We start from the raw sequence: 11,509 nt of genomic DNA, 5'->3' as shown, positions 1-11,509 counted from the left end.
GTATTGTGTACAACTATAACTAATATATACATTAGAATTATATATATACATATATATATGCATATGTATATGAAGAAAGAAAGAAAGGAAACCATTCAAATTTATAGAACTAGTTTAAAGTGCTTAAAATATAATTTTTAATCTTGGCTTTTTGTACCTTTGGGGGGAAAAAACACCACCTACTTTTGTTCTGGGTTCTACAGAGGTAGTTTCCTTCTCTTCTGAGACAAGTTTCTAATGAGCAGATAGCATCGATATTTTGCTCCTTTATTAAACCATTAATAGTGTTGGGGACATGGGTAAAGAGATGATTCCACTACACTGATACACTAAAAGCATTAACTAAGCTCTTTTTTTTTTTAATCTGAGTGCCAACCGTTGGCCCTTCTGAATTAATGGTTTGTTGTTTCATCTATGACAAATGGTGTTATGCAAGTGATATGCTTTGTAAGAGTGCCCTGTAATGAAAACCCTAATTAAAGTTAATTATAGACTGCCTTCATGGTGGTAAGGAATGGAAGCCAGTCTAAGCTATTAACAATTATTTTACCTATTGTCACATAGCAATTAGTCTTCAGTCTCTGCTCCTTCAACCCTTCCACTTTATAATCCCAAACAACCCACCTAAACAAAACAACAATCACTGGGAGCTTAGAGAAGGAAAGAGATGGGAATGTCTGGGCTGGTGCCACTCTCCCTCCATTAACTTTAAAAAACACAGAAATGTGTAATTGTAAAATTTCATGTGGCATAAAGGAAAAGTATAAAAATCAGAAATCAATGCATCATCCTACATTGATTGAAGTTAAAAAAAAAAAAAGTTCAGTTCCTGGAGGGCTGCAGTGTGACTTCTTCACCGTGGCTCCTCCTCCAGGGCCCAGTGTGTGAACAGGGCGCGGCAGGTAGTTACTGACTGGATTTATTAATAAAATGTTATAGGGGAAGAGAGAGCTGACATCATACCAGTTTATTTTGCTGTATTTCTTTTTGTATGTCTCTTAGTCTGTTCTTGTCTTCTTGTCTCTAAAGAATCATGTCACTGATGTGAATTATGTCATGTAATGTATAATTACATTTATGTGAACTGTACAGAAACGTAGATTGGTGTTTGGGGATGGGGGTCTTAAGAGGGTTGACTAATGAGTACCTGATTCCCTCTTGGGGTGATAAAAATCTTCTAAAATCGGATTGTGGTGATAGTGGCCCAATACTTACTCCCAATATACTAAAGTCCATTGAACTGTGCTTTTTAAATGGATGAATTTTATAATATGTGAATTATGTCCTAATAGGCCACTTAAGAATGAAAAAAAAATGGTTTCCTCACCAAAGAGCTGCTTCATGACAAGAATAGTGAGTGTCACACCTACCCTCAACCTGTGACCAGCAGACTCAGCTACCCCACCCCGACTACAATCCCTAAAATTTAGTGTTCAAGTGGGAGAGCCCTTGAGGGCAATTTAAGAGCATTTAAAGAGCAGGGTATGGCATCTAGGCATGTTGCAATTTATGGGACAGTCTTGCACAAGAAATGACTGTCCTTTGTCCTGAATGGTGTTAGAATGCCCTGGTGGACACTGATGTAGGTGAAAGACCTGTTTGTTATCACCTGAGCCTAAAATCAAATTCTAATTTAAACAAAATATGTTTTACACATTTTTAATGTACACTGCATTTTCATAAATTCAGCTAGTGTATACACCAAAGGTAAGTAATGCTTTGCTCAATTCAAACTTTCCCAGGAGTTGTTCACCATTGAGAAAACCAGCTCCCAATGACACTGTCGCTGCCTTCTGCATATGTATCTAGCCCATTCCCAGTGCCACTGTTGGACAGCAGTACTTCAATAAGTCTTGTGATATAGTCTTTCCCTAGAGGAGTTTCTCCTATTAGAGTGAGAGCATTAGAGTGTGCATCAGTCTGGGCCCTCCAAGTAACAGGTGGCACATTACAGAGACAAGGGCAGGTTTAAGGGAAGCAACAAGGGTTGGTAATGCAGTCAGGGACAATCAACAGCAGAAAGGCTTTAACGCCTTTGGCCTGGAGGGGTCTGGAGCCTGGATGGTGCTGGTGAGACCCAGTCCCTTTCCCCCTGCATAGTCGCTGTGACCATAGAGATATGCCAGTTGTGTATGTATCTCCAAGAGTGAGGGAATACACAGCCTCATCTCTTTCCTCCTGCTACCTCACTTCCTGTCTGCACACTGGCCTAAAGCAAAAGGAAGCCCAGGGCCCGGGAGCCTGGGTGCTGCCCTGTGTAAGCCACTGAGCCAGAAGCAGGTCAGAGGACAGAGGACAGATGGGGAAAGGCAGGTGATCAATACATATTGAATACATAGATAGGTCATACTACTAATGAATTTCATTTCAAGTTAGTAAAATAGAGGTTACAACAGAATGATCCTAACAAGGAAGTACTGGGTCTATTGAGGACTGGAAATCACTGCCCAGGCAAGAAGGAAATAGGTATTGAATACAGACTAATTTAATAATGAAACAAGACAGCATCTTAAATACTGTGTCCTAAATGAAGTGATGGAATTTTCACCATAAAAAAATGACAGACATTTTAAAGAATTGGACCAAGATAGACTAAAGGAACCTACTTTCCAGGGGAAAGATAGGTTTAGCACTCTCACTGTTGGCGGAAAATTATTTAAATGTCTCAGTTACCCAAAATAAGTTTTATAATGTTTAAAAACAATAAAACAGTGTCTCTGGACTTAGTAATACAAACACATTATGTTTAATATTATTAAATCATGTACGATTTTAGTTTGGAAGAATAATAATATATCATAAGAGATGAAACCAGCTCTAGCACAGAAAAAAAACAATTATTTTTCTCATCATAGAAGTAAATGTTTTTTAAAAAGTAGAAAATGAACCAGGCACAGTGGCACATGCCTGTAAACCTGGCTTCTTGGGAACCTGAAGCAGGTGGATCACAAGTTCAAGGCCATCCTCAGCAACTTAGCCAGATCTGTTTGGGATTTTAAAAATAAAACAAAAAAATTTTTTAAAGATCTGGGCATGTAGCTCAATGGCAAAGTGTCCCAGATTCAATCTCCAGTACTGAAAAACAGAGAGAAAGTAGTGTCCACCAACAAACTTAACTTTGGTGAAGGCCACAGGGGTCTCTTGTTTTGGTCCTCTTGTTCTCTGCTGCCTCCTCTTTGCATCTTTGCATAGAACTTCTTACCCTGGCTCTTCATTTGTTGCCTAACCTTTCAATAAATCTGCAGGGATTTTTTTGTTTTTGTTTCTTCTTCTTACCACAAACTCCCAGAGTTGGGAACTGTGTTGTTAACTTCGTTATATTTCCTTAGGTTTCTGTCAGACAGAGTAGGGGCTATATGTCTTCTTTGGTTGCTTGCTTGCTTGATTGCTTCCTTTTCCAATTTCTGGGAGTCTAAGCAGTGATTCTGAAACTTGTGTCACGATGAGATCATTTGGAGGGCTTTTCAAAAACACCGGTGCCTCCACCCCCATCCCTAGAGGTTTTGATTCAGTTGGTCAGGAGGTGGCCTAAGTGGTCCTAGGTGGTCCTAATCTGCAATGAGGGTGGAAAGGCTTGGTCTAGTTCAGGGTTTCTCACCCTTCACACTGTTGACATTTTGAGCTAATTCTTTGTTGGGAGCAGGAGAGTATTGTCCTGCGCACAGTAGGAGGTTTCCCTGCATCCCTGGCCTGTACTTAGAGGATGCCAGACCCCACCCCACTTTGTAACAGACAGAAATGTCAATCACACCTTGATTATTTATTTTTTTGTGCTGGGGATTGAACTCAGGGCCTAACTCACGCTAAGCACACGGGCTACCACTGAGCTATGCTCTATTTAAATCTGTTAAAATCTATTAAAATAAATAGAGCTGTGCTCTACTTCAATCTATTAAAATATATGAAAATCACTGGTAATAGTTGCTCTGAGTTGCTTCATGTTGCTCTAAGAACCTGGTTTGGAGAGCCAACAATTTTGTTCTCGGTGTCTGCTCTCCCAGGAAGCTGCAGAACTGTGTCTGGGAAAGCACAGGCTGTGTCAGCGGTCTGTCAACTCTCTCCTAGGTCTGTTTCCTTAGCAGAGAATCACACTAGTGGATCTTTAAATTTCCTTCCAGCTCTGAAATTTTGTCTTTGCCTGTTGTCCCTAGTAACTGGTTGAAACTGGAGTGCATTTTATACTTGGTACATTTATTGAAAAGAATTTTATACTTCTCAATTAATTTTTAAAAAGTTAATTAGATTGCTTTATGGTTGTAACTTTATTGATTCTTCACCTCTACCTCAGTAAGTTTCCTGTGCATGCTCCCCCACGCCCCAACGTCCCAGGGGACAAACTACAAGGAAGGCAAGACATTGTTTTCATTCCTGAGTTACATAACCAATTGCAGTGTGGAATATGATTTAAACAGACAGGAAGAAAGACTGCCTTTTTATGAGAGGAACTTAAAGTGGAGATGATGGATTTAACAATTTAGCTTTGAAAGGCAAAAAAATATCTGTAGGAATTTTCTTTAAATAATCTTTTGGTTGTAGATGGACACAATATCTTTATTTTTATGTGGTGCTGAGGATCGAACCCAGGGCCTCACACGTGTGAGGCTGGTGCTCTACCACTGAGCTACAGCCCCAGTCCCAGTCTGTAGGAATTTTTAAATGTAGCTGTTATTATTAAAAATTATAATGTTACTCTTAAATGAACTTAAATGAACCATTTCCATTTGGGGGTAGGTGATTTCATATGGATCTGTGATAAACCAAAGAAATTCCTACCCTTTCCGCCTGCCTTCCTTCCTTCTCTCCTTTCACCCTTCTCTCCTTCCTTCCTTCCTCATTTACTGAGCTCTTCATGGGTGAAACATGACAGGGCAGCCACATCACCCATGGGCTTCAATGTGAATGGAGCACACAGGAGTTGGGCAAATGACAGCCCTACACTGGGATTTGAAGAGGACTGAGACACACTTGCCCTTTAAGAGTTAACAGTCAAATCAGAGAGAAAACCCTGTATAAAACTACCCGTAAAGAACACTTTGAAAGTGGATCAAGGACTTGGGCACTAGGACACAGACCCTTTGTCTAACAGAGGAAAAGCAGGCCCAAATCTCCACCATGTCGGCTTAGGACCTGACTTCATTAACAAGACTCCTGAAGTTCAAGAAATAAAATCAAGAATCAATAAGTGGGATGGATTCAAACTAAAAAGCTTCTTTACAGCAAAAGAAACAATCGAGCGTGTGAAGAGAGAGCCTACAAAATGGGAGAAAATCTTTACCACACACAACTTAGGGCATTAATCTCCAGGATATATAAAGAACTCAAAAACATTAACACCAAAAACAAAACAAAACAAAACAAAACAAAAAGAACAAAAACAAAAAACCCAAATAATCCAATTAATAAATGGGCTAAGGAACTGAATAGACACTTCACAGAAAAAGAAATACAATCGATCAACAAATATAGGAAAAAATGTTCAACATCTCTAGCAGAGAAATGCAAATCGAAACTACACTGAGATTCCATTTCACTTCAGTCAGAATGGCAATGATCAAAAATACAAGCAACAATAAATGTTGGTGAGGATGTGGGAAAAAGATAAGATACACTCATACATTGCGAGTGGGACTGCAAATTGGTGCAACCACTATGGAAAGTGGTATGGAGATTCCCACTCCTAGGTGTATACCCAAAGAACTTAAAATCAGCATAGTACAGTGATGCAGCCACATCAATGTTTATAGCAGCTCAATTCACAATAGCTAAACTATGCAACCAACCTAGGTGCCTTTCAACAGATAAATGGATAAAGAAATTGTGGTATTATATACACAATGGGATATTACTCATCCTTAAAGAAGAATGAAATGATGGGTTTTGCTGGTAAATGGATGGAATTAGAAAATACACTACTAAGCAAAATAAGTCAATTCCCAAAACCAAAGGCCATATGTTTTCTCTGATATGCAGATACAAAATCACAATAAAACGCTGGGAAGAATAGAAGTACTTTGGATTAGATAGAGGGAGTGAATGGAGGGGAGAGGGTATGGGGGAAGGAATGATAGTAGAATGAATTGGACATCATTATCCTTTGTGCATGTATGAGTACATGACCTGTGTAACTCTACATCATGTACAATCAGAAGAATGAGAAGTTATTCTACTGTCATGCATAACTAATTAGAACAGATTTTAAAAATTAAAAAAAAAAAAACACTTTGAACTCTTAAGATGGCCTCAGTGAGCCTTATTTTCCCAACAAAAAAACCTGCAGTACTTATGCTATGGTTGGGTTAGTGTCCCCCAAAGGCCTGAATATTAAAGGTCTCGAGCCTGCGGCACATTGGGAGGTGGTATGATCCTTAAGAGGTGGGGCCTAGTTGGTAATCTTCCAGTCATATGAGGGCACACCTTTGAAGGGACGTGATCACTCTGCCCCTGCTCTCTTTCTCTTTCGCTTTCCAGCTGCCATGAGGTGAGTAGCTTGCTCTTTCATGTGTTCCTGCCATTAAGTATTGTGACACCACAGGCCCAAAGCCAGGGGACCAACTGGTCATGGATTGAAACCTTCAAAACCATGAGTCAATATCCCAACCCACCTGCCATTTTTCAGTACTGGGATTTAACCCAGGGGCATTCTAACACTGAGCTACAGTCCCAGTGCATTTTTATTTTTTATTTTGAGACAGGGTCTGGCTAAGTTGCTGAGGCTGGCCTCAAACTTGTGATCTTCTTGGTTAGCCTCCTGAGTAGCTGGGATTACAGGCGTGTACCGCCTCACCCACTGACCTTTCCTCTTTTAATTGGATATATCTCAGGTATTTGGAACAGTAATGGAAATCTGGCTAACATGCTTTGACTCCTCTCTTTCCCTCCATTTCCCAAGCCATGTCTCACCTCCTACAAAGCTACTCCCTGGGTCATTGCCTGCACTAATGTAATTGCCTCTTCTGACCTCCCACCCCCTTCTCTATTAACTCTTCTTTGCAGGATTCCAGAGAATATAACACTTTCCTCTCTTCACTGTGTCACTCGGGGTAGAAGCCAAAGTCCTTGCAACAACTACATCCCCCTAACTCACTCTTCTCCTTCCACACTGGACACCATTATAGTTCTTCAAACACCCCAGGCATGTCCCCACCTCAGGAGTTTCACACTAGCTGCTCCCTTGCCCAGCTGTGCTTACTCCCTAGGGAGCCGCAGCGAAATTCCTTCACATTCTTCTGTGATAAAAAGTCACTTGTGTAATGCAGACACCCTTGCCCCACTAATACTGTAACCTGTCACCTGCATACTGACTCCCAATTCTTAACCCTGTGCAATTTTTTCTAAATTACTTATCACTTTCAAATATACTACCAAATTGATTTGCAATATCTGTTTTCCTTCATCCATTTCCCTCCACTAGAAGGGCAGCCTTCTCCATTTTCTTCTTTCGTGGTTTTTAAGCATCTAGAAGAGTGGCTGGAACATAATAGGTGCTCTAAAAACTCTGTTGAATGAGTGAATGAAGGAATGGTGGAAGCCTCCTGGCCTCCTCCTTCACTTTCTCACCCACCAGGGCACTTAATCACTTGTTTTCTTGTAAACTGTGAGGCCTGACCCTGGGCAAGCAGCTGGGCTTCAGAGTCTCTGTTTTACTACTGCTAAATGCGGCTGCTGGATTACTGTATTTAGCTGTAGGGATTAAGTGAATTCTTACCTTGAGAACAGTGTGTGGCCCACAGAGTCCTCAATCCATGTTAGCTGCTATTGTGATTAAGACCATCTCTCAGAATCCGGGAGCTTACTGTGTGTGGAATGAACACTTGATGGAATAGCTCCTGGCTGTTTGACTATCCAGCCAAGGCTGGGAGGCCTGAGGGCACAGGGAGGGATAGCAGGTCAGACCCTCAACTGGGAGACTGGGCCAGGTGAGGCTGGAGCGGGAGGGGCCATCAATTTGGGACAGAGGCTCTGCAGTGCCCCCATGAGGAAGACTCTGAAGCTGAATCTATGGGATAGAGGAGCAGAACTGGAGACTGGGTCTGTTTGGGGAAAGTGTGTGGAGAATGAATTATTACGAGGATCAGAAGGGAAAGAGGAGGCTGGGGATCAGTTGGGAGGATGTAGACTCATTTGGGAAGGCATAATGAGCCCAGGGTAGGGTAACTTCAGTGGGAACAGATGGTGAGAACATTTTGGCAGCAGAATCATCAACAGGATTAATCTGACTTTTATCATTAAAAAGCAAACTTTGTATCAACTCCTTCAAAGCAAGCTCAGGAAGATGATCTACCTCCTTTTAATGCTCCATCAGATAACAAAAACATGAATTATATTAATTCTTCTATACTCTTAACTTCTAAGTGGACTTTAAATTTTATTAACAGGCTCTTCAACTTCTGATTCAATCGAGAAGTGGACTGTCTTTCTCCTGGGAGAATGTTTAGACTAGAAAAAAAAAATAAGAGGAAATTCTTTCCTTGCTAGGTAATAAAAGAGAGATGAAGCAAGCATGGCCAAAATACAAGGTGAGGGAAATTCTGGAACATTCTGTCATACAAGGGTTCCCGTCAAACCTCAGCAGGCACGGCAGCAGTTTCTCTTAAAGGTTATAGTGGAAATACACTCGTTCTCATTAAAGCCCATCTAAGTTCTGATAGGAGATGATGGTGGTTTGAAAACTTTGGCATTTCCAGATGACAATAAAGCAACTTTCTAAGCAACAAAAGGGCAAGCCTTTGATAAGGCTGCAAGGCCAGATGAATTCGGCAGCTGGAGTTAAGACACCAAAGATGAAGGCTCCTTTCCTACCTATATTGGCCACCAATTGACGGCTCCCACCCCTTAAACTAAATTGCCTTCCCTCTTGATCCAGGAAATTTCACAATTGGTTGTCAGTCTTTGATGCTTAGGTGGTGTCAAATATTTTAAAACCAACAAAATCCCCCAAATTCTAACACCTCTTTGCCCCTAATGATGGCCTAGCTCCCTCCCCTGGTTCCCTGCCGGCTTCTCTTCCTTACTAGCCTGCTCCAGGAGCACCAGTCAGGTGGTTGTTCTTGTTATTTTAAAGTAGTTTTCATCTCTTAGAGGTCACATCTCCAGGAAATCATATTTCTTGGAATTTTGCAGGGCTGGAGATGTAGCTCAGTGGTAGAGCATGGCCTAGCACATGTGAGGCTCTGGGTTTGATCCCCAGCACCACAAATAATAATGAAATAATAAAATCATTTTTGTAATTTATCTTTTTAGGGTCCCTAGGAAAGGTTCACAGAAGTTCACAGAAGGTTCTGCAGTCCACAGAAGCACACTCTGATTACTTCCACCTCTGAGATGCAATGGCTTTTTTTCTGTCAATTCTTTCTTATTATCATTGTCAGATCCTGAGAAGTTGCCTTTGCTCTCTGAGGTGAAACGTCAGCAGGGCCACTCTAGATGTATCTGATATTTCACTTCTATCCCAGAGAAGCCATGGTGGGAGATGCTGTGGGTGGGAGTGTTCCTTGGAAACATTTGTATTCTTTGACACCTTGCTTTCCTTGGGGGTGTTTGCCTATAGTCACTAATTCAGTAGTTCTCAAAGTGTAGTACTGAGACAAGTGACATCAGCACCAGCATCACTGGCACAGGACAAACATGCAGATTCTCAGCCCCCACCCCAGATCTCCTGAATCACAACCTGGTGGGGGTCGGGGAGCCCAGAAATCTGTTTAAACAAGTCGCCCAGGTAATTCTCATACACAGGCAGGAACACCGATGTAAACATGTGCTTCACCTGGTGTGGTCCATCAGCTCAGCCTCACCTGGAGTTCAGTCTTTTGTCTTTGCTTCCCAATTCTGCCACGTGAAATCGCCTCACTGTCAGGCTGCTGTGACCCTGTCTGCAGACAGCTCTGTGACAGGCAGGGAGGATGGAGGAGAGAGTGCTGCAGAAGTCTGGGGAGGAAATCTCAAACCTGATGGGGCCTGCCTGAATCCTCACACCTTTAAAAAGTGTGAGAACTTGAAACTGGGGGTGGGGAGAGCAAAAAAACCCAACACCATTTAAAGAACAAAACCCTGCTATTTTGAAGGAACAGCACAGCAAATTGAGGTGACAGTCATAAACCATTTTCACCTCTGACAAAGAGAATCCTTTAGAGCAGGTAATGGTGTGTTAAATATCAAAGGAGCAGACCAGGGCCCCAGGGACATTTAATATGAAGAAGAGAGTTGAGGTGGGGAGAGGGAAAGGATGTCATGGGGAGGATGATCAGGAGTGGAACCAAGGCAGGGAACCAGGAAGAGGCATTTGTATAATCAGAGCCGCCCAACAATGGGTGGCAACTGAGAGGTAAAGGGGAGTATGGAAGACCATTTCTGCCTATGACAGAAATGCCACAGTGGAGGCAATTCCAGTTTTTTGTTTGTTTGTTTGTTTTGTTTTGTTTTTTGGTACCAGGGATGGAATTCAGGGGCACTTGATCACTGAGCTACATCCCCAGCCCTATTTTGCATTTTATTTAGAGACAGGGTCTCACTGAGTTGCTTAGCACCTCACTTTTGCTGAGGCTGGCTTTGAACTTGTGAACCTCCTGCCTCAACCTCCAGCGTTGCTGGGATTACAGGCGTGCAAAAATTTAAGCAGAACTCTTTCTTCAAGTGAGATAATACACTACAGTCCCTCAATTTAGACAACAGATCAAAGAAGGGGCTCTTTGATGATCCCTGGGATAGGGTTCCTGGAGCTCATCCATTCGGTCTCTCCCTTATCCTCAGGATACCTCTTGGGATTCTCTGAGGTGAGTACCATGGTCCCTTCCAAGGACAGCTTCTAATTCTATGATTCTTTGATGGCTTTTCAAACCAGACTCTACTTTTCTCTTCCCAGGCTTTGGAGATGCCGGCCACCCTCCTTGGTTGTGATGTCACCAAGATGACACTGTTTCAGGGGAGTGAAAGACCTTTGATTCTGTGCTGGACAGCTGCCTCATGCCCACCAGGCTCCTTTCCAGGGAGGGCTTTCCATGCTGAAGAGGGGCTGCAGAGAGCCGAGGCTGTGATTTGAGCTTTGCTGGAAGGATATGACAGCCAGCTTTGGTGTACTCAGGGCAAAAGCAAGCAGGCCTGAAGCCTGGGCCTGGGTAGAGGGTTTGGCCATGCCATGGGAAACCCATCCGACAGGTAGCCCAAAGGCTGCCTGAGCCCGTCCTTGTGGGGCTGCAGAAGTAAACGGCCCCAATTCCAAAGGGGCCAAAGGTGAGATGGCCCTTGGACCTGTGGCAGGGGGCATCCAGGGTCCCCCCTTCTCTGCCAACATTTGCTGGCTCTGAATCTGTTTTTTTCCCCAACAGAACCAGAATTTTGTCATAAGATTCTTGGATTTGAGTTTCTGGATTATAAAGTCTTCTTCTTCTTTTTTTTTTCTTTTTTTCTTTTCTTCCCATAGTGATGATAGCTCTAAGTATCTAACAGGCAGAAAATGTGTTCCCATCAGAAGGGTAACAAGAATAGGACCACATTACGGTGCAGTGGCTTCTGT

This window comes from Urocitellus parryii, chromosome 6, assembly GCF_045843805.1.
Source record: "Urocitellus parryii isolate mUroPar1 chromosome 6, mUroPar1.hap1, whole genome shotgun sequence".
Lineage (NCBI taxonomy): Eukaryota > Metazoa > Chordata > Mammalia > Rodentia > Sciuridae > Urocitellus > Urocitellus parryii.
Note: the sequence above shows the minus strand (reverse complement) of the source record.